The 25494-nt window shown below is 47.7% G+C and overlaps 1 protein-coding gene and 1 long non-coding RNA gene across 8 annotated transcripts in view; one reads left to right on the forward strand and one right to left on the reverse strand.

The window, feature by feature from the left end:
* Positions 1-16702, reverse strand: part of GRB10 (growth factor receptor bound protein 10) — a 195293-nt gene extending 178591 nt beyond the window's left edge. For 4 of the 7 annotated variants that reach the window (XM_060171544.1, XM_060171542.1, XM_060171548.1 and 1 more), the window contains exon 1: positions 16508-16701. The gene's annotated coding sequence lies outside the window, so the exon portion shown is untranslated. Of the gene's footprint in view, positions 1-16507 lie in introns of all 7 variants that reach the window. The other 3 variants (XM_060171547.1, XM_060171546.1, XM_007528169.3) reach the window with 2 other exon arrangements.
* A 107-nt stretch (positions 16703-16809) lies between these two features.
* Positions 16810-19348, forward strand: LOC132532779 (uncharacterized). The gene is made up of 3 exons (XR_009544701.1): positions 16810-17169; positions 17390-17484; positions 19012-19348. It is a non-coding gene; the product is annotated as an uncharacterized LOC132532779 (long non-coding RNA).
* Positions 19349-25494: the final 6146 nt, after the last annotated feature.

The raw sequence follows: 25494 nt of genomic DNA on the forward strand, positions 1-25494 counted from the left end.
AACTCATATAAAGTGTGACTCTTCAACTAGCAGCAGACAGAGCCCTGGAGCTGCTGAAAAACACACCAACTTGGGACAGTTGCAAACTTCATCAATTAGAATCTGAATTTTAGCATCAGGAGGCACACACATGTGGGAAAGTTTAAGTACTGTTCTCAGACACTGCTAATATTTAACTTGTGTCAATGCTGAAATGTGTGGGTTCCCTCCAGAAAAATAACTGAGAAAAAAAAATTGGATGGTATCTTTATTGCTGAGTCAACCCACACCATTAAACACAGATTTGCCACCTAGTGGAGTCTCTAACCCTCTTCCTCTATTCCTGTTGTTTTCATTTACATGCCATCAGCCTGTGGAGGAGCAAAAACCCACTTCCATAGAGGAGAGGGAAATGTTTTGTTTGTTTGTTTAGTCCTGAATAAATCCAAACGAGTCTTGTGGAATGGGTGCTAATGAGGGCAGGATCAAGGGCATTAACAATTCGTGGGTCCTTTGCAACCAGTGAATTCTGTGAAATGCATAAATACGGTAACAAGGGCGAGAGCTGGATTGGGTGCCAAGTGCCAGAAGGCTTTCGTCCTGCTCTGGGTGGGGCAGGGTGAGCTCTGGGGACAGTGCCAACTTCTTAAGTCTGGTGAAAAAGCCAGAACAAGAAGGGCCACACACTGGCCTCTTCTCCCTCCTCTCCCTCCAGCCTTGGGCTCACAGGGTTTCGGCTGCCCGAAGCCTCCCTTGGACCTACCCTGCCCTTGGCCTTTCTGTGAGGCAATGGCTCTGGCATAGAGGTCCTAGCCCCATCTCTGACCCAACCACAGAGAGAAGTCTGAGAATTTGTGCGGCCCAGCACACAGCCCACAAGCTGAAGGACTCCTCAATAAACCAGCCTTTACTTTTTTCTTAATGGGGGGGGGGGGACTTAATGGTTTACCATCAACAATAAATACAGTTGCTGGTACATGTGTAAAATTTCTTAGCTTTCTACAAAAGACTCTAACCTCCCACCTAGGTCCTCCTTCACCATCCTGCACTAGGACCTGAAAGCTGCCCCTCCCCACAAGAGTCCTTTGCTTTGGTACAATACACCAAACCCAATCCAAGTTCTGCTTTGTTTCCCCTCCTGTTCTGTTTCTCAACTTCTGTCCATGAGTAAGATGATCTCATAGTCACCCAACAAAGCAACACTTTCACATTTTCCCACCTATGTGGCTACTTTACCAAGATGTGGCACTTGAGGCCATGACCCTAGGATGTCGGCTTCACAGAGGGAAACAAGCAAGACTTGGGAGCTGTCCCAGGAGGGAGAAGAGTCAGAGGTCACAGCTTAAAACCCCCATGCATCCTTCCTTCCATTGCTCTACTGGGTGTCATCAGAGCAGACAGCCCACACCTACCTACCTGCTCTGGTCCAGGTTTCTTCCCTAAGACATTCTCACCAGGTCACAAGGGCCTGCCCATGTTTGGGTTGAACACAAAGGCAGGCCATCACTGACTTCAGGCTACATCTGAAATGTCACCAAACCCCCAAATTCAAAAAAGATGTGCCATCTCCTCTGCCCATTCAGAAACCCAGTACTGCAGGAAATGATTCACTGATGGCTCAAAGATCAAACAGTAATGCAGATCCCTACATACCCATCCAAGAAGACCTATGTACAGCAATGTTCATAGCAGCACAATCTCTAATAACCAAAATCTAGAAGCAACCCAGATGTCCAACAACAGATGAGTGGCTGAGCAAGTTGTGGTATATATACACAATGGAATACTACTCAGCTATTAAGAATGATGAATTCACCTTCTTCATCTCATCTTGGAAGGAGCTTAAAGGAATCATGTGAAATGAGATAAGCCAGAAAAAGAAGGACGGATATGGGACTCTATCACTCATAGACAGAAATTGAAAAATAAGAACAGAAAAGGAAACACAGAACTTGGACCGGGTTTGATGTATTGCACCAAAAGTAAAGGACTCTGGGATGGGTAGGGGGGAGGCTTTCAGGTCCTGGTGCATGATGGTCCTAGGCTAGGGGGGTCCTAGGCTAGTGTTTTGCAGAAAACTAAGAAATTTTACACATGTACCAACGACTGTATATACAGGTGACTAAACCATTAATAGCCCCACAATTTAAAAAATAAAGTGATGCAAATCCTCCAGAAATACTAAATACCACTCACTCATTGAGTCTGCCATTCAGGAAGTCCTCTGAAGACCCCTCCAGTCCCCCCAAAGGAAACAAAAAAATCGTCAGCAAGTCGACAGCCAGTAGACACCACCTTCAAAGACACCAGGTAACCAAGTTGACACATCATCCCTGCTTCATTGCTAGAGGGCCCAAGACAACACTCTCCTGGACCACAGTTAGCTAGCTGTCCATCCTACCCCCACCTCGCCACCCCCAGCAAAGCCTCTGTTGACACAGGGTACCCCCATAGGGACTCCTGCCATCCACAATCATATGGTGGCTGATCAAAAGGAGCTGGACCTATAACAGGTGATGGGGCTGAAGAAGGAGTGTTTAGGTGGCCCCACTTGTGTTTGAAGCAATTGGCTGAGCTCCATCCAGGGTACAAATGTCCCCAACATCCTCCTCACTCACCAGAATGACTGAGAATGATTTCCATCTGTGAAGATACTGGACAGAGAAGAACGTGATCACAAGACAAAATTATCCAAGACCTTTTTATTTTGCCACCAGTGATACCACTAGGGCTCAGTGGCTGCACAGCAACACTGTCCCTAGTGGTCATTTTTATTCTAATGGAGAGAATAAGAGAGAAGGCGAGACACCTGCAGCACTGCTCCACCAGCTCCTGAAGCTTCTCCCTCCACAGGTGGGGACCAGGGGCTTGAACCCAGTCCTCCAGTATAGTGATGTGTGTGTTCTGCTGCATGTGCCACCTCCCGGCCCCTCTCCAAGGCTTTTAGATCAAACTCAATGTGTCACCAAGGCTGCAATGACACCCAGACAAGTCAGGCTCTTCTCTTGTCAGCAGAGAGGATGGTCCAGAGGCCGGAGTCTCTATCATTAGTTTCCCCAGTGCCTCCCACACACCTCCCACCACCTGGCTGGGAGATAAGAGGGCGGGTTTATTTGGGTGCAGTTTGTGCTTGTTATACATTAAACTGGAAAGATTACAGTGGGTTACATAACACACACTACAGAGAATAACCAGAGGCTGGCTGGGCAGGGGTGTGGGGAGGTTGAGAATTCACCGCCAGAGGTAGTGGTGGGGGTGGGGTGTGGTGGGGGGGGACAAAAAGGAAAGGGACAAAGCTGCTGACCAACCACTGGGTATGTTCCAGATGCCTCTTCTGGCTGGCCCCAGTGGGACAAAAATGGCAAAGCCACTGAGACAAGTCCCTAGGTCTCCTGGGGACAGAGCCCATGTCCATGCCAGGCAGGATAGAGTGCCAGGGAAGGTGACAGGGCAGGTGCCAGGGCAAGATGTAGGCTAGACTCAGCACACAGCGTCCCCCAGGGCACCCCCAGACACAGGATGATGAGCTCTAATACAGGAAATCAGGGAAGCCATGCTGGCAAGGGGGGACATGGCCCTGACTTTCACACAAGTCCACTGTGTTCAGAAGACCCTGTAGCAGAGCCCAGGCTCCCTGCTTCCCACCATCCCTCAGCTTCTGAGGGGACTGGCCAGCAGAGGGAGACACACAGCCCTAGGATGAGTCTGCATGTGATGGAGCAGCATCACCTGCCTGAACCCCACTTTTCACAGCAATCCCAAAGAACTCCATCCTCTTCATGATCACCTCCACCCTGAAAGTAAGGTCATACATTGGGACTCTCAGAACCCCTAAAGTCCTCCTCTCCCTCACCTGTGAGGTCATTAGAACACTGGGCTGGAGAAAGAAGGGTGGATTCAGACAAAAACCAGGTAACTGCCCGCCCCTCCCCTTTCTCCTCATCAAAACTGCTGGGCAAGTTTGAGGATAGTTGTGTGACCACCAGGGACTGTCAATCTGGTTTTCCTAGGATCACTATTACCTCACAGCCCTCCCCAAAATGTCAGGGCAGTAACAGCCTGGAAAGAGGAAAAGGGGATTTCTCGAAGCCTGCAGGTACCAACCTATCAGAGAGACAGCAGAGTTTCACTTACGGTATTTGGGGGGTGGGGGTGGGGATAGCACAGTTCTTTAGGCAACACATACTCATGCCTGATGCTCTGAGGTTCCAGGTTCAACCCAGAACATAACTGTAAGACAGAGAGAGAGGTGTTCTAGTGAAAGAGGAGAGAAGGAGAGAAGAAGGATGAGAGGGAGGAAAAGAGGGAGGGAAGGAGAAAGAAAAAAGAAAGGGGGGAGGAAGGAAAGAAAAAAGAAGAAAGTGAGACAGAGAAAGAATGGAAGGAAGAGGAGATAGTATAATGGCTATAAAAAGGGACTCTTACGGCTGAGACTCCTAGGTTCAATCTCCAGTACCACCATAAACCAGAGCTGAGCAGTGCTCTGGCAAAAAAAAAAAAAGGAAGAGAGAGAAAGGAGAAGGGGAGGGAAGTGAAAGAGAGAGGGGAGAAAAAAGACATTTAGCAGGGAAAAATAATAATAGATGATGGTTACTGAAGCTCCAGCTCAATGCTAGCAACCTTACACACACACACACACACACACACACACACACACACACACACACACACACAGAGTAAGTGGTTCACATAGCTCTTGGGGCTGGTGGGCATTCCATGCTGGAAATATCTGGAGGTTGCAGGCAACAGCAGAAAAACTCAGCAACAGACAGGGGCTTCCAAGATGCCCTGTCACATCCCACTGTCTGAGGATGCAGGGAGCTGGGGGGACTCAAGGGTGCTGTTTGTGGTCAAATGCAGGGTAACCTCCCCCGGGTGCAGCTGCAAGGATACCCCACCCTCACCCAAAGGGGAGGAGAAAGATAGAAAAGAGAAGACATTCATGCTGTGTATTCTGGACCCAGCATCTTCCAAAATGCCAAAGGCTGGTCCTGAGCAATCAGAACTGGAGACATCCAGGAGCCAGTGTCCAACACCAAACAGAACATCGGTCATTCAGAGTACAGGACAGGTCACAGAAGGTGCTACCCCACCCCCACCCCCAGTGAAGACAAGGCAGAGTGACAACATCAAAGTGCAATTAGGATGCCTGCACAGGTCCCAGAGCCAGTCACCAGGGGGTGGAGCCCAGCTTCCCTGCCAAACAACAGCCAGGAGACTTGTCCAGAGGCTGCTACCCCCTGCCCTCTGCTCTCCACCTGGACAGTGAGCTCCAGACCATCATTGCTGCCCTGTAGCCTCCTGGAGGTGGGTGGGGTGGGGGTGGGGGGTCATAGGCCAAGGACTGTCCCAGGTCATGCTTTCCCTATAAAAAAATTTAAATTTTATGTGTGTGTGTGTGTGTGTGTGTGTGAGAGAGAGAGAGAGAGAGAGAGAGGTGGTGCACCTGGTTGAGAGGACATGTTACCATATGTAAGGACCCCTCTTTCCACTTGTAGTGGGGGAGTGGTAAATACAGCTGCAGGTGTTTCTCTGTCTACTGCTCCCTTCCCCTCCTCTCTCAATTTGTCTCTATCCAAAATAAGTAATAATAGACCAGGTAGTGATACATTCAGCCATACACAAGGACCTGGTTGGTTCAAGCCCCTGGTCCCCACCTAAAGGGGGGATGCTTCATGAGTGGAGAAGCAGTGCTGCAGGTATCCCTTTTTTCTCCTTCCCTCTCTATCTTACCTTCCCCCCCAATTTCTATTTGTCCTATCAAAAAAAGGAAATAAAAGAAATGAAAAGAAACAAAAAGAAAGGAAAAGGAGAGGAAAGAAGAAGAAAAGAAAAGAAAAGAAAAGAAAAGAAAAGAAAAGAAAAGAAAAGAAAAGAAAAGAAAAAGGAAGGGAGTGAAAAGTGGCTAACAAGAGCGGTGGATTTGTACTGCTCACACTGAGCCCCAGCGATAACCCTGATGGCAATAAATAAAAATAATTAAGAAACCACACACACACACACACACACACACACACACACACACACACACACACACACACACACACACACACACCACTGGGCTCCCAGCTCCAAGAGGCTCTTTCTGGTGTGGGAGAACAGAGAAATGGCCACATGATGAACGGGAAGTCCAGAGTGAAGCTCCTGCCCAAGAACCATCTGAACACACATCTTGCTGTCTGGACAGGCTTCTGAGCTGGAAGGTGGTAAACAGGGGGAGACCAGCTCAGAAACACAAAACAACCAGAAAGGAAGAGAGGACGTCCAACTCCCTGCAAGTCCAGGAAGTGTGGGAATGAGAAAGAGTAGGTAGGGGCTAGCAGGAGGCTCAGGAGGAAAAGGAAAGTGCAAGAATTAGTTCAGCTTCATTCTCAACTCCTTTCTGCCTAAAGACCATGGAAGTCTTCATATTTTTTATTTTTTAAAAATATTTATTTATTCCCTTTTGTTGCCCTTGTTTTATTGTTGTAGTTATTATTGTTGTTGTCATTGTTGGATAGGACAGAGAGAAATGGAGAGAGGAGGGGAAGACAGAGAGGAGGAGAGAAAGATAGACACCTGCAAACCTGCTTCACCACCTGTGAAGCGACTCCCCTGCAGGTGGGAAGCCGGGGGCTTGAACTGGGATCCTTAAGCCGGTCCTGTGCTTTGCACCACGTGCGCTCAACCTGCTGCACTACACCCAACTCCCTGTCTTCATATTTTTAAGGGAAACTATTTTCAGTTTTTAACTCTATATTTGGACAAACTAGTAGCAATGAAGATGGAATAAAGCCACTTCTAGACACACAAGGTCTCAGAAATGCTGCAACTGTGCAGCCTGTCCAGTGGTTCAGTGGATAAAGCATTATACTTTCAAGTGTGCGAGCCAGAGTTTGATCTCTTTCTTACTAATAAATACGTCATCTTAAAAAAAAAAAAAAGATGTTGCAAGCTTCTCTTTCTGGGAAGCTATCACAGAATGCTCTCCATCCAATTCTGGAAACAAACCAGCAGAGAGAAAGTCATGAGATTCACTCAAGATGGCAGAGGGCAACCACACTTGATGCTCAAGGGAGATTCCAGGACAACAGCTGAGCATCCCAGGGCAGCAGACAGGAAGAATCCAGGGTGATGGTTGAGCATCTCCAAGTGACAGAAGAGCAAGAGGCTGGGACAACAGCTGGGCATAGAGCCTCCAAGGGCAGCCAGCCCCAACATAGGCCAGAAGGCACAGCAGAGATCACCTCCTAAGGATGATGCTGACTGAACACTTCCAACATCTGATCTACACAACAGTGTCTGTCTGAAGTGATAGTAGGGAAGGAAAGGGAAAACACTCTGGGAGAAAGGAAGCATCCCATGACACAGAAAAACCATCAAAGGACAGCACCTAGCTCTGTCAGGAGCTTCTGGGGAGACGGAAAGTATGAGAGCAGACTAGAGATGGACAGAAGACTGACTTCTCACCTTCCTGGGAGGAAGTCAACAAATCATAGCCAAATTGGAGTGAAAGGAGGCAGGGAAAGCACAGAGCTGCCATATATTACTCAAACCTCCACTCAAAAACACAGACAGTGCAGACACCACAGCTCGCTCAGGCAGGTGCCTGCTTTGTCCACAGGTTCAAGCCCTGCCCCCACTGTATAGGGAGAAGCTTTGGTGCTAGGGTGTTTGTCTTTCACTACCTCCCTCTGTCCCTGTATTTATCTCTCTCTCTCTATCTATCTATCTATCTATCTATCTATCTATCTATCTATCTCTATCCCTCTCCTTTATTATTTTTATTTTCATTTATTATTGGATAGAGACAGAGAGAAATTGAGAGCGGATGGGAAGATAGGGAGAGAAAGAGACAGAGAGCCATCTGCAGCCCTGTTTCACTGCTTGTGAAGCTTCCCTCCTACAAGTGGGGACCAGGGCTTGAATGGGTGCAATTCAGCAGGTGCACCATCACTTGGCCCCTGTCCTTGTCTTTCTCTATCCAAAAATAAAAAGGTGAGTCCAGAACTCACTGGTGATTACAAAATATGAGCATCTCTGTGTATAGAGGCAGATACAGAAAATATCTACTGATAAGCTGGGTTCCTTCTGAGGAATCATTCGACTCTCATATGCATCTCACTTTCATTTAAAAAAAAATCAAACTCATTTTAAAAACAGGCTGACCCTGGTGTTGAGGGATAAGAAAACCAGATGCCTGTTCAAAGGGACAAGACTCTTATGGCCTGTAGTACCTGAGCTGGGACTACATGATGGAGAGAACAGACCAGGCTGAGGGGTGTCTGTGTCACAGCTGGACTGAGGGCCCAAGGGTGCAGACAGGGCCAGAGCAGGTGTGGGGAAAGGGTGATCCAAGAAGCTAGTAAGAAGTCCTGGGTAGGGAGGGGGGCAGGCTGTGGCACATGTTAACATGTGCAAGGACCAGGGTTTGAGCCCCAGCTCCCCACCTGCAGTGGGGATATTTCATGAGTGGTGAAGCAGGTCTGCAGGTGTCTATCATTCTCTCTCCCTATCTTCCCTCCCCTCTCAATTTCTCTCTTCCTATCAATTCTACCAAGTAAAACAGAAAGAGAGAGAGAGAGAGGGAGAAAGAGAGAGAGAGAGAGAGAGAGAGAGAGAGAAAGGAAGGAAGGAAGTGGGGGGGGAGAAAAAACAATGGATGCCAGAAGTGATGGATTCACAGAGCCTGCAGAGAGCCCCAGGTGGCAATAAAAAAAATTGTTTATAAAGAAGTTTTCTCCCCTCCCAGTCTCTCTCAGGATACTAAGGAGAGACCAGTAAGGGTTCCTGCTCTCTCCCTTCTCTGGAAACATCTCAGAGGAGAGCAGGCAGCACCCTAGAAAAAGCAAACTGGGAGAGGGGGTAGACAGCATAATGGTTATGCAAAGAGACTCTCATGCCTGAAGCTCAAGTCCCAGGTTCAATCCCTCACACCACCATAAACCAGAGCTGCTTAGTGCTCTGATCAAAATAAATAAATAAATAAAGCTAGAGACCCCCTGCCTTCCCCAGCCCACATGGAACATTTGAAGCATCACACAGACCTAGCTCAACCTCCCTCTGGGGAAAAATGCACCAAGACCCCAGACTCAGAGCAGCATCACCCTACAGTCAGACCTCTCCTGCTACTGGAGGCTACAGTGCAGACTGCTGAATTCAAAATCCACTAGAGTAGTTTGGGAGGAACATTATACCACTCCTAGAGCAGGGAGTTCTAAAATTATCACTGCTAGTACATAGAGGGTAAGATGAAAGTCTAATATTAAGGGGGGTGGCGGTGGTGCATCTGGTAGAATGCATACACTGCTATGTGCAAGGGCCCAAATTCAAGTACCCAGTCCCCTACTGCAAGGGGAGAACTTCAGCAGTAGTGAAGCAATGCTGGAGTGTCTATTTCTCTCTTATTCTAATTTTGTTTTTTTAGTAATATTTATGTATTTATTTTAGATAGAGACAGAGAGAAATTTAAAGGGAAAGGGGAGATGGAGTAGGAGAGAAAGACTCCTGCAGCACTGCTTCACCAGTCATGAAGCTTCCCCACTCCAGGAGGGGAACAGGGGCTTGAACCCGGGTCTTTTTGCACTGCAATGTGTGCACTCAACCACATGTGCCACTACCCAGTCTCTTAGGTGTCTATTTCTATATCCTTCTCTATCTCCCCTTCTCTCCCTATTTCTCTCTGTCTTTATCTCTTAAAAGGTAAGAAAAATAAAATAAACTTCATTAAGAAAAATCATATAAGTCTAGGCCATTCTAAATTTAATTTTTTTATATATTAAAGGGAGTTCTTGATTCATAAAAGGTTGACACTGCCAGGGGCAAAAGCCAAAATGGAAGTGAACCAAGGCCCAGAGGGAGGTGAGCACCTGCTTCAGAGTCTTCACTGCAAGAAGCCTCTCAACATAGGATCCAAGGAGGTCAGAGTGTCCCCCTGTGTCCATGCACAACTCTCTCAGCCACTCATCTGTTGCTGGGCATCTGGGTTGCTTCCAAGTTTAGGTGATTATCAACTGTGCTGCTATGAACATAGATGTGCATAGGTCTCTCTGTATAGATGCCTTTGCTTCCTTTAGATATCCTCTAGGGAGAAACTGCCAGGTCACAAAGCAAGTCCATTTCTAATGTTCAGAGAAGTCTCCTTTGTCTCATCTTGGATGGATCGCAAAGGAATCTTGTTAAAGTAAGATAAGCCAAAAGGAAAAAGGCAAATTCCAGATGATTTCACTTACAGGTAGAACTTAAGAGCAGACCAGAGGGGCCTGGTGGGGTGGCACCTGGTTAAGTGCACACATTACAGTGCACAAATACCTGAGTTCAAGCCCTAAGGCCTCACGTTCAGGTGGGGAAAGCTTTAGGAGTGGTGAAGCAATGCTGCAGGTGTCTCTATCTATCTATCTATCTACCCATCTACCTCCTTACCTCTAAATTATCTCTGGGCAGGAAAGGAGGGGAGGGAGTGGAGGCAATGATTGCTAAGGTCCTAGGGCAGGACAGAGGCAGAGCAGTTTTGCAGATACTTGTCACAGGAAGATGAGAAATTGTACTCATATGTATCTCCCTTCCCCCAATAAAATGATTTAATAAGCCAAAGGTTAAATCAGAAGAAGGAGGAGAGAAAAGAAAAGAAAAACAAAAGAAGAGAAGAGAAAAGAAGTGAGTAGCCCCAGGAGATGTTTAGGATAAGTTCTCTGTGACAGGATGAGAGAAAATATACACTAGATATCTTCAGATAACCCCTCCTGGAAGGACTTACAGATAAAGCAGACAAACAGCAAGCTACCAAGTACTTCTAACTGCGAGGAGATGTCAGGCAGAGCCCCAGCCACCAGCCTTGCTTCCAGCCAAAATGACAGTAATGGCGGAACAATGAGGGCTGATGTACAGGAAGCTTTTCCTGTGCCCAGTGCTGTCTGAGCCCACCTTCCAGATGACAGTGCAGCCTGCTGGTGTCCAGGCCAGCTGTCAGGACAGAAAGGCCCCCTTCAGATGGTGTAGGATCCCATACCCACCATCTCGCAGAACCTGCATCTATGTTCTGTCCCACTGGAGTTAGTATCTCTGGAGACTCCAGACACCATACACCCTGCAGGAGCCTGAAGACATGTCAGCCAGCTCCTCAGGAGCAGAGTTCAGGGAGCCTGAACAATCGGCGCTATAGCTGGCCAGAGCCTCTGCATCTGGGCTGAGCTGGCCTCTTTGCTCCTGATCAGGGTTCAGTGTGCAATGCCTCCTATTCACCAGCCCACAGCTGCAATGCTCTGCAGCCAGGGGAAGACTTGCACCACCTTCCAGCTTCACTCTGGGACTCTACCCTGGGAGGAGCATAGAGTTTAGTGTCAGAAGGTTACGATCATTCAACAGAGATCTGTAGCACCGATATAGGAGACTTACAGGGAGACAACAATATGAAGCCAGGGGGCACAGCTCAACTGTGGGGCTTCTGGTGCATATGAACATGACCCTGACATGTTCACACCAAGAGCAAAAAGACCAAAAAAAGTAGTACTCCATGCATGGTCAAGCAGTGCTGTGAACTCGGTCTCTCTTCTCTCTAGCTCACCCTCTCATGGAGAAAAAAAAAAAAAAAGCTTGTTTTTTTAATATGAAAACCAGAGTCCCCTTTCTAGCAGGCCTGGGGGAGAAGCAGAAGGCAGGAAAAGGAAACATACAAAGTGTTCCTGGACAAGGCAGCAGAGGCCCTGAGCTCACCCCAAAAAGTGTCACACTCTGTGCCAAGGTTCACATAGCTCTGAGGACATCAACTTTCCTGAGTCCCCCACCCAGGGCAACACCCCTCTAGCTCCCACTTCACTGAGAAGTGTGGTGAGCGCCTCCTCCTGGGGCTGGCTGAGAGAGGAGTAAGGGCAAGAAGGGTTCTGCCTCAATAGAATCATATGGATTGGCCACTCACACACCAGTTAAACAAAACAGAAAAGGAAGCCAAACAACTAAAGGGCGTCCTAGCACCCCTACCCATAAGTGAGACTAGGAGAGAAAGAGAGAGAGAGAAAGAGAGGAAGAGAGAGAGAGAAAGAAAGAAAGGAAGGAAGGAAGGAAGGAAGGGAGAGAGAGAAAGAAAGAGAGAGAGAGAGGGAGGGAGGGAGGGAGGGAGGGAGGGAGGGAGGGAGGAAGGAAGGAAGGAAGGAAGGAAGGAAGGAAGGAAGGAAGGAAGGAAGGGAGAAAACCACAAGGTGCACACACTCTAGCTGGTCCAGCCCAAATACTAAGATCCTCAAATTAAAGATCTTAAGAAATAAGGAAAATCTTCCTCAACTCATATGTAAATTTGGTGGCTGGAAAATAGGAATGCATAGTTTCCCCAGTGGCATCCAGTCAGAACCAGCCCACTTCCTCCTGGGCTTCCAGGCTGGAACACTGAAGCCAGCTCTGACTGGGGAGGCAGCAGGAGTTCTTTCCATATCAACCTTCCTTTTTTCATGGATGGGCAGGACAGCTCCTCTCATCCTCAAACCACGCTCTTCCACAGGCAGAAAGGGGAAAAGCTCCTTATTCAGGGTGGCTCTGGAGAACAGAAAGTTAGAATCACTCAAGCCTGCCTCTCAGTGATTTACAGAGACCCTGTAACATGGCTTCCTCTGATGCCAGCTTAAAGGACAATAACACCCTTTTCCTTCTGTTATTAAAAAAAAAAAAAGCTGGCTTTCCCTGGGACCACAGCTTTAAGTTTCTCCTGCTTTCATCTTTTTTTCCTTTAATTTTATCAGGGGCTTAATGGTTTACAATAGTCTTTAAAACATAGACACAGACTCTCATCCCCTTTGAATGGTGTCTAGGAGACACACCAGAACACTGATGTCCCTTCATCCTGTCCCTTTCCTCCCTTCCCCAGAGTCCTTTGCTGTGGTGTAAGAGGCCCCAGTGATCACCAGAAACAAGACAAGGTCCATTTCCGACACTGGTCCAGAAGACCCTGAGTCAGATTGTGCAGTGAGAGGCATGGGTGTTCACACCACAGGAAGAAGGTGGGGAACAGAGGCAGCTCCCCAGAAGTATGTGCCCAAATCTAACACAAACACAATGTCAGTGGGAATTGGAAAAGAGCAGATCAGCTCTACACCCACTAACCCCATCAGCACTTCAGACCTCACAGAAAGTCCCCAGAGCCCCCATGCAACTGTTTGCCGACTGTTTGCTGTTAGACTGTCCTTATCTCTCCCATCATCTTTCTTACTTGCAGTTGTGCAAAAAAAAAAAAAAAAAAAAAAAGACTAATTAATTGTTTTAAATGTCCACTAAATGGAGAAGTCTCATTTAAATGCTAGAGGCAATCCCACTGTAGTTTAGCAGACCACAAAACAGACATAAAGGTTATTTATGCTGCAAACTGCAAATGCCCAGGTCAGAATTAAACAGACTGCAAGTCCTGTTTGAGATCCTAGACTAGAGCCCAAATTCATCAGCCCACTGCACAGGTGGGCCTTCCCCCTGAAGATAAGTGTTGGGTTGCATTTCCCCAGAAACCAGTCCCTTAAAGCACGTTACCTTTAAAGTGTTAGGTATTAGAAAAGAGACTGATTCAAAATTTTACAGCTCTAAGCTGAAGCTGCAGGCACAACAAATGTCTTTGTTCAAGTAGGAGTTTGGTTTCTCTAGACCTTACAGCATCTTAGACCAGCTGAGTCATCAAAATCAAAAGTTCTATGCTAGCTGCTGGATTCTACTTTGGCTCTTCTCTCCCCAAGATGGGCACTGTCTTTGCTCTGCCCTGGGTTCCAATCCTAGAGGTGATCACAACCACACAAGGCCCTGGACAAATAACTAGCATAAAACTGCTTCTGGCTCTCATATCCAGAAACAGAAAGCATTCTTCCCGGTCTAATGCTGCCCCCAAGTGTGAAACCCCATGGCAGTATCTAGCGAATGGCTCTGAGGTAGACGGCACTGAACTAGAATAGGTTTTTCATTACAGTAAAAAATACTAATAATGACCATGTTCAACTCCTGCATTCACTGATATCCAAGATTCCTCACAAAACACTGATGCAGAAAAGAAAATAATAATAAAGAAAATAAACACTGATAGTAGATTGAAGATAGGACAGGAATCTAGAAAGCTGAGCCAGGAGACAAAGGAACAGTCACCAAGCTTCCTAGTTTTCCAGTTAAGTGAGTGGGCTATTTCTCTTTCAGAGGCAGACGGACTTGTTTTTTGTTTGGTTGGTTTCTTTTGTTGTTTTGGATAGACAGAGAAGGCAGAGAAGCAAAGAGTGTGAAGAGGCCACAGCACCGAAGCTTCCTGCAAGACAGCAAGGTTAAGGGTTGAACCTAGCAAAGCAGTACACTATCCAAGTGAGCTATTGGGCTGTCAGAAAAGTCAAGACATGTTTCCATGTTTTTCTATAAAAAAAAGTCATGACTTTTTCGACAGCCCAACATTCTCTGGGCCTCAGCGAGGTAGATGTACAGTTACATACAAAGCATTACTAATGGAGGGGGACGGGCAGTAGCGCAGCGAGTTAAGTGTACATAAGGATCCTGGTTCGAGTCCCAGGCTCCCCATTTTCAGAGGGGTCACTTCACAAGCGGTGAAACAGGTCTGCAGGTGTCTTTCTTTATTTTCCCCTCTCTGTCTTCTCCTCCTCTCTCCATTTCTCTCTGTCCTATCCAACAACAATGACAGCAATAACAACAACAATAATAACAATGATAAACAAGGGCAACAAAAGGGAAAAAAAAGCCTCCAGGAGCAGTGGATTCGTAATGCAGGTACCAAGCCCCAACAATAACCCTGGAGGCAATAAATAAATAAATAAATAAATTTTTAAAGCATTACTAATGGATATGAGAAAGTTTCTGCTCTGGAGACAGCTCTGTCATTTGCTGGTCATGTGACTAGGGCATTCAGAATCACCTCCTAGGCCTTGGTTTCCATGCCTATAAAATGGGGATCAAGGGACTGGAGGGATTAAAGGCCCTAAGGCTTTGGAACATGTCTCTGATAAACTGAAATTCTACAGGAGCATCAGGGCTACACTTCTCAGTTACACAGCCAATCTCTACCGGTGTGTGACTCTGGCTGTCCTCAAATTCCCTCCCTGTAATCTGGAGATTGGCCTGTGTGGCCCTGCTCTTTCAAGACATCCAAATAAAACCCAAATATTACATGCAGCAATCCCAGAGCTCTGCTTTTAGATGAAAACTTACTTATCTACAACCGTTCCTGAAAATAGGTTTGGTTTCAGGAATTTTCCTTAATAAACATACCCCCCAACACACACACATACACACACACACACACACACACACACACAACCATTTCTCTAAGTCAGAATGTCTCCTGCTGTAGAAATTTAGATTCTACTTATTTTTCCTCTTGGAAAGAAAGAGGGAGGGGGATGAGCCTTCCAGGAGTTTCACAAGAGAAATGGCCAGTGTGTATGTGCTTAAAACCCAGTCAACGCCTGTCACTGCACCAACATGTGTTCTTAGTAAAAAAAAAAAAACAAAAAAAAAAAACAACGAAGGAAACATTCAAGAGAACATCATTTCTGAAACTAAGGGGCTCCAAACAGCTGAATCAGCATTTTCCGAAACAAAGTGTTCTGGGCCTGGCCTTTTAAACAGCAGCAAAGAGAAAAGTTGTGCAATCACGCCTATTTACTCACTCACGAGCTGTTACTTATTTTGGTCTTTCCTTTTGCATCTATTCAAAGAAACAGTGGACGGTGTTTGCAAGAAAACCAGCCCTGCAAATGAGGGCAGCATCCAGGACCATGTAAATGTCACCTGTAGCTTCCCTGCAAGACCAGTGTGGCCAAGCTAAGCAAAAGCCCAAAAGTTGGCCTTTATTCCAACACCAAGATGTACACACATACACACATACACAGTCAAGGGCGCCCTAATTTCTGTAAGGCACACGCTGGAGGGCTGTCGCCAGCGGGCGTTAGGAGAGACAATCAGCAAAGGCTGGGAGAGAGGAGTTGTTGCATCAGAAATTTCCTCCTGTGAACCGTCCGCTTCTTATCACATTTCCCCGGCTGGCGGGCAGACGGCTGATTCGCGAGCCCTCAACTTGCTGTTAGGCCCTGGCGGTGGAAAGCCGGGTCCCCAAAATCACAAGGCAGAGCGGGTGGAAAGAGCCTTCCGGACAGGAGGCCGGGCCGGGGCGGGGAGTGTCCGGGAGCTGCAGGCAGAGGCGCGGGGCCCCGGGGCCCGGGGCGCGCTTCCCCCACCCCCGCCCCCGAGGCAGCCGCAGCAGCAGCACAGCCCGGCCCGCGACTGGGAGAACGACTCCGGGAGGGCCGGGGGCTTTAGTGCCGCTGGGGCCCAGAGACCCCGAGCCCTTTGAGCGCCCGGAGACCCCGAAGGCCCCGGTCCCGCGGCGACGCCCTTCCGCCCGCGGGCGCCGGAGCCCAGCCCGCCGGCCAGCGCACACAATGCAGCCAGGGCCGCCCGCCCGCCCGCCCGGCACAAAGTAACTTGCAGCCGCCTCCGCGCCCGGCTCCCCGCAGGCTCCTCGCAGCTCCCCGCCCGTCTTCCCGCAGCCTCCCGCCCGGTTCCCCGCAGCTCCCCACCGGCTCCCTACCTGCAGTGGCGCCGCGCCCGGCCGCCCCGCGTGGCCTCCCGCGACCCTGGGCGCGGCCGGGGCGGGCGCGGGGGTCACCCCCGGACCCCGGGGCTGCGCGCAAACTTTGGGCTTGGCGCCGGGGAGCAGGGGGATCCGCGGCCCGGAGCAGCCAGCGCGCCGCCTGCCGCTGCCTTCCCCGCCCGCTCTCCGGCTCCCCACCCCCTCGCGGGGCTTTAAAGCCGCCCGGCCCCGCCCGCTCGCCGCCCGCCTCTGCCCCCGCCGCCCGCGCCTCCGCCCCGCCGCCCTTCCTGCTCCTCCTCTATCCGCCGCTCGGAGCGCTCCGGGCCTGGGCGCAGGGCGTGGCGGGGGCCGGGAGCCCCGGGGACCTCGAGGGGCTGGAGGCCCCGAGGGGATGCAGCAACCAGCCCCTCGCTTTGCACCGGGGGCGAGGGTGAGGGGTCTCCCCCATTACCCCGACTGGGGCTCCAGGACTCTAGCCGACCTCTTCTGAAAAGCAATCCCCCCCCCACCCCCGCTTTGGGAAACTCAAGACTATTTCAAGGCGCAGTTCAAGTCCTTGAGGCCAGAGGACGAGGCCGAGACCTGCCCAGATCCTGAACCCAGGAAGAGGGGCCTGGGGTGCGGCTTCGCGTCCAATCTCAGTTTCCCCATCTGTACGTGTAAGTGCAGGAGCACCATGGGTGGAGTCCAAGGCTCCAGCATATTTTTTTTCCTAAGGTCGCCAAGTTTAGGTGTCTTTGAGATGACTGATAAGCCTGCTGTAGAGTCGGGTCCTGTGGGGTGGGCAGGGGGTGGTGAAATGAGATCATACCTGCCATAAAAAGTGACAGGCTTGTAGGATGCAGCCCCGGAATCAATGCAAACCATCATCTTTTGTAGGATCTCTGGTGTCTGCGAAGTCCAGATTGTAATGCAAGCAGAATAATCGTTATGACATCTTCTGGGACTTGATGTTGTAGAAACCAGTTCCAGAGGTGACTTGCCTTTATCAAGCTTACATTTTCTTTCACCTGTGCATTAATCTGTCATTTAAACCCCCACCGTGGCCCTCTGAGTTTGGTACAAGGGATGCCCGCTTTTCCAAGCAGAAAGCTAAATAAATCTCCCAGAGATTGAACAATTTGCCCAAAGTCAACTAGCTAGTAAGTGCAGAAGGATTTAAAGCGCACTATTGTGCCCAAGTCCTTTTTAGATGCTTTTTATAGCTCTTACTTCCCTGCCTTTGACAGACTGTAATCAATGAAGGGGCCTCCTTTTCCTGTAACTGAAATAGGCCTCCCGAAAACTTCTACCTATTTGGTCCAAACTCAGAAAACCATAAGATGAAAATCTAGAGAGAATAATGTGGAGAAACATAGATTCCTGAAAGAAAAGAGAACAAAGGAGTCCCATTGCAGACCAAGAACTTAAGAAAAGAAGAGAAAACTTGGATCTCACCAACTTTTCACCTTCCTGAGGGCTCCAGTCAGCGGTTCAGCCTCTGCAATTCAGAATGAGGCTCACCCACAGCTTTAATGGATATTTGAAAAGCTCCAATAGACAGTCTTTTTTTTTCTTTAATGAATTTAGTTGCAGGTGCCTTATTGTAACCCCTTTAACCTTGTGTATTTATCCTTATGTCTTTCCTAAAGTAAGTATATTATATTCCACAACTACTATTTTTGCAATTACCAAATTAATAAATCAGTTAGCAAAAAATAAAACCATGGGGGCCGAGTGGTGGCATGCTTGGTTAAGCACTCACATTACAGTGTGCAAGGACCTGGGTTCAAGTCCCCATTCCCACCTGCAAAAGGAAAGTTTCACAGGTGGTAAAGCAGGTCTGCAAGTGTCTCTCTTGTGCTTTATCTCCCCCTTCCCTCTCCATTTCTGTCTGTATCCAATAAATAAATAATGATAATAAAAAATAAAATCATGTATCTATCACAGCCCATATTCCAATTTTGCCAGATGACCTGAATATTCTTTTTTAAAATATTATTTATTTATTCTGAATAAAGTCAGAGAATTTGAGAGGGAATGGGGAAGTAGAGGGAAAGAGAGAGAGAGAGAGAAAGAGAGCGCCCTGCTTCACTACTTGTGAAGCTTTCCCCCTGCAGGTGAAGACCAGGGACTTGAACCTGGGTCCTTGTGCACGGTAATGCTTACGCTTAACCAGATATGCCACTGCCAGGACCTAACGTGAGTCTTCTTGATTGGCATTTCTCTCCCATCAACTAGAGTAAGCCTAGGGTCAGATTATTACATTAATCTGTCTCAAAACAGCCATGACATCGTCTCCCCAGACAATAACTTGGATCCACCTGCATATCAGATTTAAGGCTCAGAGAAAAAAAAAACTAGTATAGCCACAGGCACTTTGGAATATAATTAAAATATGCCTACTAGCTATCTACAAAATGGAGGACCCCTCCCCCAACTCTTCATCTACACTATTCTATCCTTTAGGTTCATGGTTGTTCAGTAATATTTTTGGCTTTGTATGTTAACTCTATTTTCAGCCACCAGGTTCCAGATGCTAACATGATGCCAACCAGACTTCCCTGAACAGACAACCCAGCCCCACCAATGTGTCCTGGAGCTCCACTTACCCAGAGCCCCACCCTACTAGGGAAAGAGAGAGGCAGGCTGGTAGTATGGATCGACCAGTCAACACCCATGTTCAACAGAGAAGCAATTACAGAAGCCAGACCTTCTACCTCTTGCATCCCACAGTGACCTTGGGTCCATACTCCCAGAGGGATAAAGAATAGGAAAGCTATCAGGGGAGGGCATGGGATATGGAGATCTGGTGTTGGGAATTGTGTGGAGTTGTACCCCTCTTATCCTATGGTTTTGTCAATGTTTCCTTTTTATAAATTAAAAAAACTGAAAAATAAATAACTCATAAAATAATTTTTTTCAAAGAAGATAACTCCATCCCAACATAAGCAGAGCCTCCTGTGTGCACATCCTGTGCTCTACCTGCTGAGCTGTCTCCTTGGCTTTGAACTTGTGGGGTTTCAGGCATTCCTGTTTGGTTTTGAAGTAGAGTTGAACATCAAAAAAATCAGTGTCCTCAAGTGCTTTCATGTTGACATGGAGACAAGACTTTCAAAGATAGTCCTCCATCTCCCAATGGCCTCTCCTTTCTGGGTGGGGCCTGTTAGTGCCCCCTTGAAGGGTCAAGTTCACAAGCATGTCCCTCTTGTTATAGCTGCAGAAGCTGCAGCTGTCCCCTGCACAGTAAGCCAAGCCTGTGGTCAGTGCTTCCCCCTTGCTTCAGATTCCAAATGCCCACTGCCCACATACTGACACTCAGAAGGATGGACGCCTGGGCAAAATACAGCTGTGCAGACCGTAAATCCCCTCAAAGGACCCAGCTTCCCAGGGGGAAGGCCTGTCTGCCTTTGTGTTTGTGAGCTTCACCAAGGGGAAATAAATACACAGGCTACAGTTAGGTGTCCAGTGAGAGACCAGGACTTCATGACAGTGAGGAATTCAGTTATCCAAATGTGCCTTAGAAGACTCCTTCAGTGTGAAGGCTCCCTGAACATGGAGAAGCTGATGGTTTGTAATTATAATTAGTAAAAGGCTAATATATCTCCCCCTTGACTCCTGGCCTGTGGCAAAGGTATCTTCTGGCTGCTCACTACCATTGTCCCAGCAGGGGGAGTGCCCAGCAAAAAGACACTGCTGCAAAGTGAATTTTTTTTTTTTTTTTTATCAACCTAGTGGATGAATGGAGTAAATGAATGATGTGCTTGCCCTGTGTCCCAGACATTGTGTCAAACTTTGCAACAGAGTTGGCACTGAAAAAGGAGGGCCAGGTGGAGGAAGGCACCCTGCTTGATAATGAACTGTGCTGACTGGAAGTAGCCTTCCTTTCTGCTCCCAGGTCCTCCATCTTCATCCTGCATGGAAAGCTACTCCTAGAATTGCTGTCACAGCAGCGCCAAGGGCTCCCCACCCAGCCAGCCCTCACCCAAACCTGCAGTGGGGTTGATCTGCCATCAGAATGCAAGTGAAATCACTCACTTGGATAGTGTGCTGCTTTGCCATGTGCACAACCCAAGTTTGAGCCTGGCCCCCACTGTGTTGAAGGAAGCTTTGGTGTCCTCTCTCTCTCTCTCTCCCTCTCTCTCTTCTCTTCTCTCTCTCTCTCGTCTTTCTCTCTTTACCAGAGCATTGCTCAGGTAGTGCAGAGGATTGAACCTGGGACTTTGGAGCCTCAGGCATGAGAGTCTCAAAAAAAAATAATAAAAATACAAGCATGATGTCCTTGGGACTCCTGAGGGAGCCTGTCCAATCTGGGTACTCCTCCATGACAGAGTTCACCCTTCTGGGGACAGTCCATATTAACTAGATGAACTCAGTATTTCAGTAGCTTGATAGTATCCATAACACAGCATTCCTGAGTCCCCTAGGCAAGAGAATGTAGGCTGCCCTGGTAAACAGAAGTGGGGAGCCGGGAGCATTCAGGGAAGATTTCAGGTGGTGGCAACACCCCAGTAGAATTACAGAGTATTTAAGATCATAAATTGTGCCAAAAAGGAAAATGAAAACAAGACCTTCCAAGTTGAGAGAGATGTGTGCCTCATGATGACCAAGAAAATATTCATAAAGTAGCCCCACCCCCCTTCCTGGGACCAGAGCAACACTTGAGAACATGAGGAAGCTTAACAAAAGACCAGGCTGGAAAGAGCAGGAGAGGCTGTCTGGCATACTCAGGTGTTTCTACTTTACCACTAAGGTCTAGGAAGGTGGTAAAACTTCCTCTTCTTGGGACCAGTCAGCATAGTCCCTGCACCAAGATTGGACATGTATAGAGCTCCACAAGCCTGGCTCTTTTGGTCCTTATGTAGCAGTTGATTGTGTGTATGTGTGTGTGTGTGGGGGGGGGGTTACTTGACTCAGAGCTGCCCATTCCATTCCCACCCCAGATGTGCCAGTGGACAGAAGGAAAAACCTATCAGAGGCCTGCAAGCTGAAAGCTCACTAGAGGCTAGATGGGACAGAGAAGCTTAAAGTGGGAGAAGCTAGAAGTGAATTTCAAAGAGATGTAAGGCTGACCTGGGAGGGTGACTTCTTTGTCATGCATAAATTCAAGCCCAGCCACCACTGTACTGGGTGAATCTTCAGTGTTGTGATGTCTTTCCCTTCCTCCTCCTCTTCCTCCACTACCTCTTTCTCTTTCTCCTTCTCTCTTCTCCCACCCCTCCTCTCTCTCTCTCTCTGCCTGAAGACATCAGCCCAGAGAAGCTCAAGCAACAAGGAAAGAATACTAGATACAGTCCCTATCCTATTTCTTTGAACCTGATTTTATTATTATTATTATTTCCATGGAAATCTACTTTCCTCCTAATGTCTTCATATAAACTCCTTTTTTCCTGAGACATCTTGAATCAAAATGACTACTTTTCCAAACATGGGCTCACTGAAGACCTGCTTTCTTTTGCCTGCCTTGTTGAGATTGCATTTGCTCTCAGGAGAAAAAACACATTCTGTGGAGTTTGGAGCGAAGGAATACAATGGGGTAACCGTGGAGTCAGTGAAGATAAAGGACAGTTTCATCACACACACCCCCAAAGCCCCCTTCTACCCCCCTGCAATCCACCCCCTCCCCACTCATCTGCTTTCTCTCCCCCAGTACTGCCTTTTCAAGATTGTCACATGAATGGAATCACACAGTGTGTAGCCTTTTATGTCTGGCTTTTCTTGCTTCACATAATGCCTTTGCAATTCATCCACTTTGTTCCATGAATCAATAGCTTGTTCCTTTTTAATGCTGATTACTATTTCACGTGTGATGTTCCTCAATTTGTTCTTCCATTCACCATCTAATGGAAATTTGGGCTAGTCCCAGTTTGGGGCAATTATGAATAAAATGGTTACACAGGTTTTTCAGAGAATATAAGTTTTTCATTTCTCTTAGGTAAATAGCTAGGAGTAAGATTGCTGGGTCATATGCAATGGGTTTAACTTTAGATGACACTGCCAAACGGTCTCAGTGACTGTGCCATTCATTCACAGCTTCGTCAAAACGCCACAAGTGTCTCAGTTGTTCTATGTCTTGATCGATACTTGGTATTGTCAGTCTGTTTAATTTTAGCCATCCCAGTTGGCGTGTGATAATAGGTCATTCTGATTTTAATTTACATTTCCTCATGAGACTAATAATACCTTTTCATTGACCTTACTTGCTGTGCATACATAGAGTTCATTTCTGAAGTTTACATCTCTGACCTGTTTTTTAAAATTATCTTGTTTGTTTCCTTACAGTTGAGTTCTAAGCATTCTTCCTCTATCCTGTATATCAGTACTTTCAGTGAAAATGTGTTACAAGTATATTCACCCAGTTGGTTTCAGTTTTTGTAAGGTTTATTTATTGATTTTATGAGAGGACACACACACACACAAACACACACACACACACACACACACACACACACACACCACAGCTCTGGCTTCTGATAATACTGGGAGTTGAACCTGGGACAGTGGTACCTTAGGCGTGAAAGTCTTTTGCATCACCATTATGTTATCTCCTAACATTGTCTTTCAAAGAGCGAGATTTTTCAGCTTCATTTCTTCAAACATGACCAAGTTCTCTTTGTACAGTCTGTTTTTTGGATCCTGCCTAAACCATTCTTACCCAGCCCCAAAACATAGCTTTCTTAAGCAAGTCTTACAGTTTTAGCTCTGGCATTTACATCTATAGTCCACCTTGAGTTGGGTTTTGTAGGGAACTTGAGGTGAGGTCAGGACATTGCTTGACTTGGTTGCCTGTGACTATCAGACTATTTCTCTGAGTGACTGGAAGGAATCTGAGGACCCCAGTTGTGGGACAGAAAGTTTATTCCTTGGCCTGACTTAAAGGAGGAGCCAGCAAACCAGTTGGAGACTTTTGTAGTGGGGACAAAGGTGTATTGTGACAGAGGAAGTGGGAGAGTTTTGAGCTGTGGATCTGGGTGATAGAGGCCTGTGCAGGAGACTGAGGACTCTTAATGGAGTCAATGGAGTCGGAGGAAGGGAAGGGCAAGGCGTGGCCTATAACCTAGGCTGGAATGGACAGAGCTGAATGTTTGGGGCAGGTGAAGTGTTGCCCTGTGCAGGACCTAATTAAAAGCCTGGCTCTCACCACATTGAAAGAAGCTTTGGTGCTATGGTCTCTTGTACTCTCTCCTGCTCTGTTTAGAGCTAAAAATAGATAATGAAACAGAGAAAAGACAAAAGTAAAAGAAAAAAGGTCTGAATGTGTCCCATGACGGCAGTCCTTTAGGGCAGCCAGCCAAGGTGGCCTCCTTACTGCTGTGTACATAGGCCAGCTCAGGGCTGCTGCTTTCTAGAGGAAAGCTCAGGGTCCTCATGCCACCCCAGGGGGCATGGGACAGCCCCAGTGCCCCCAGGCTGCCCTAGAATCCCACTCTGGTAGCTGTGGGCAGGCACAGGGCTTCCTTGCTCTGAGGCTGTTTCTCACTATGTCCCCCTACTGGATCTGGGTTTAATGAACCCCCAGTGAGATAGAGACCTTGGGAGAAGGGCCTTGCTCAGAAGAAGGGAGAGCTGCTTGGGCTCCAGTGGTCCTTTCATGTGGTCCATACAGTTTCTTTCTTTGGTTAATTATTTTGATAGGATAGAGAAAAATTTAGAGGAGAGGAGAAATAAGGAGAGAAAAAGAGAGATGCCAGCAGCCTTGAGTTACTGCTGGTAGAGCTTTTCCTCTGCAGGTGGGGACCAGGGGCTTGAACCTAGGTCCTTGGGCATGGTGACAAGTGTTTTAACCAGGAGTACTCTGTAGCTGGCCTGGGAAGACCCCACCAGCAGGGAACAGCAGGCAGCCCAAGGGCCTCTTCTCTGGCCCCCAGACACTGCCTCCATCTTAACCAAAAGAACATTTGTCCCTTTACACTATAGGTAGCAGAGCAAAGCTCCCCAAATTCAGTCATCCCAGGCCCAGACAAATTATGTTCTGCCCTAGGTCCCCTTCTGGGTCCTGGCTCTTCCTGAGAGTGGTCCCCAGTGGTGTTAAGGTCATCGTTTGGATGAAGCTCTGGACATCTGGTGCCTCACAACTGTGCCCAGAGGCAGAAAGGCAGCCGGTCTCCTTCCCTCGTCTCATTCCACAAGCCTTCAGAAGATTTCTCTTCCCATTCCAGTGTCTCCAGACAGTCTCTGGCCCCTGGCCTACAAGGTACTTATCTGGCACTTTTAATCTCTGTGTTAAGAAGACAGGTTCTGCCAGCAAAAAGCGATGATGATCCATAGTCTTTAGACAAAAGGGCAAAACTCTTACGGTGACACAAAGCTGATAACCACTCCCCCAACACACACACACACACACACACACACACACACACACACACACTTTTGCATTTCTGATGAAAAGCAGTCTGAGAATTCAGGCTCACCGGTAACACACCATTCAGAATCTCCAGGTATCCAAACCTCGTTATGCTTCTAAAATATCAGCTACTTCTCAGCCACTTAAAAAATGTCAACTCAGCTCCTTAACACAATTAGAACTTAATTAACCAGTAGCATCCTACAAACTTTGCTTAAGGAAATGCATTTCCAGCCCAATACACCGGATGGTTTTAATAACCCAAATCCCAGAGCTAACAGGAGAATCCACAATAAGAAGGAAGCTGCTAAATTAGTGAGATGGACCTAGAGTCTCTGAAGAGGTAGCATTCATGGTGTATAGAGGTTAGTGATTATTTTAAAGGTAGCGCCAGTAAAGCTACTGCTTAAAGCCAGAAAGGACTTCCATTAGCACAGGATTTAAGAAGGTTAAAGGGCCTGTACATGGCGTGAGGCTGCAGAACTGACCAGTTAAACCTGAACAGGGGCCTAAGAAGGGGTCCCTTAGCAGAGACCCATAACCCCAAAGGCCCTGTTGGGGGGATAAGAGGGTGCTCAGAGGCATGCACCCCCCCTTACACACACACACACACACACACACACACACACACACACACCATTTCTAACGGTTCTGCTTCACA

The sequence above is a fragment of the Erinaceus europaeus genome, chromosome 14 (genome assembly GCF_950295315.1).
Source record: "Erinaceus europaeus chromosome 14, mEriEur2.1, whole genome shotgun sequence".
Taxonomy (NCBI): domain Eukaryota; kingdom Metazoa; phylum Chordata; class Mammalia; order Eulipotyphla; family Erinaceidae; genus Erinaceus; species Erinaceus europaeus.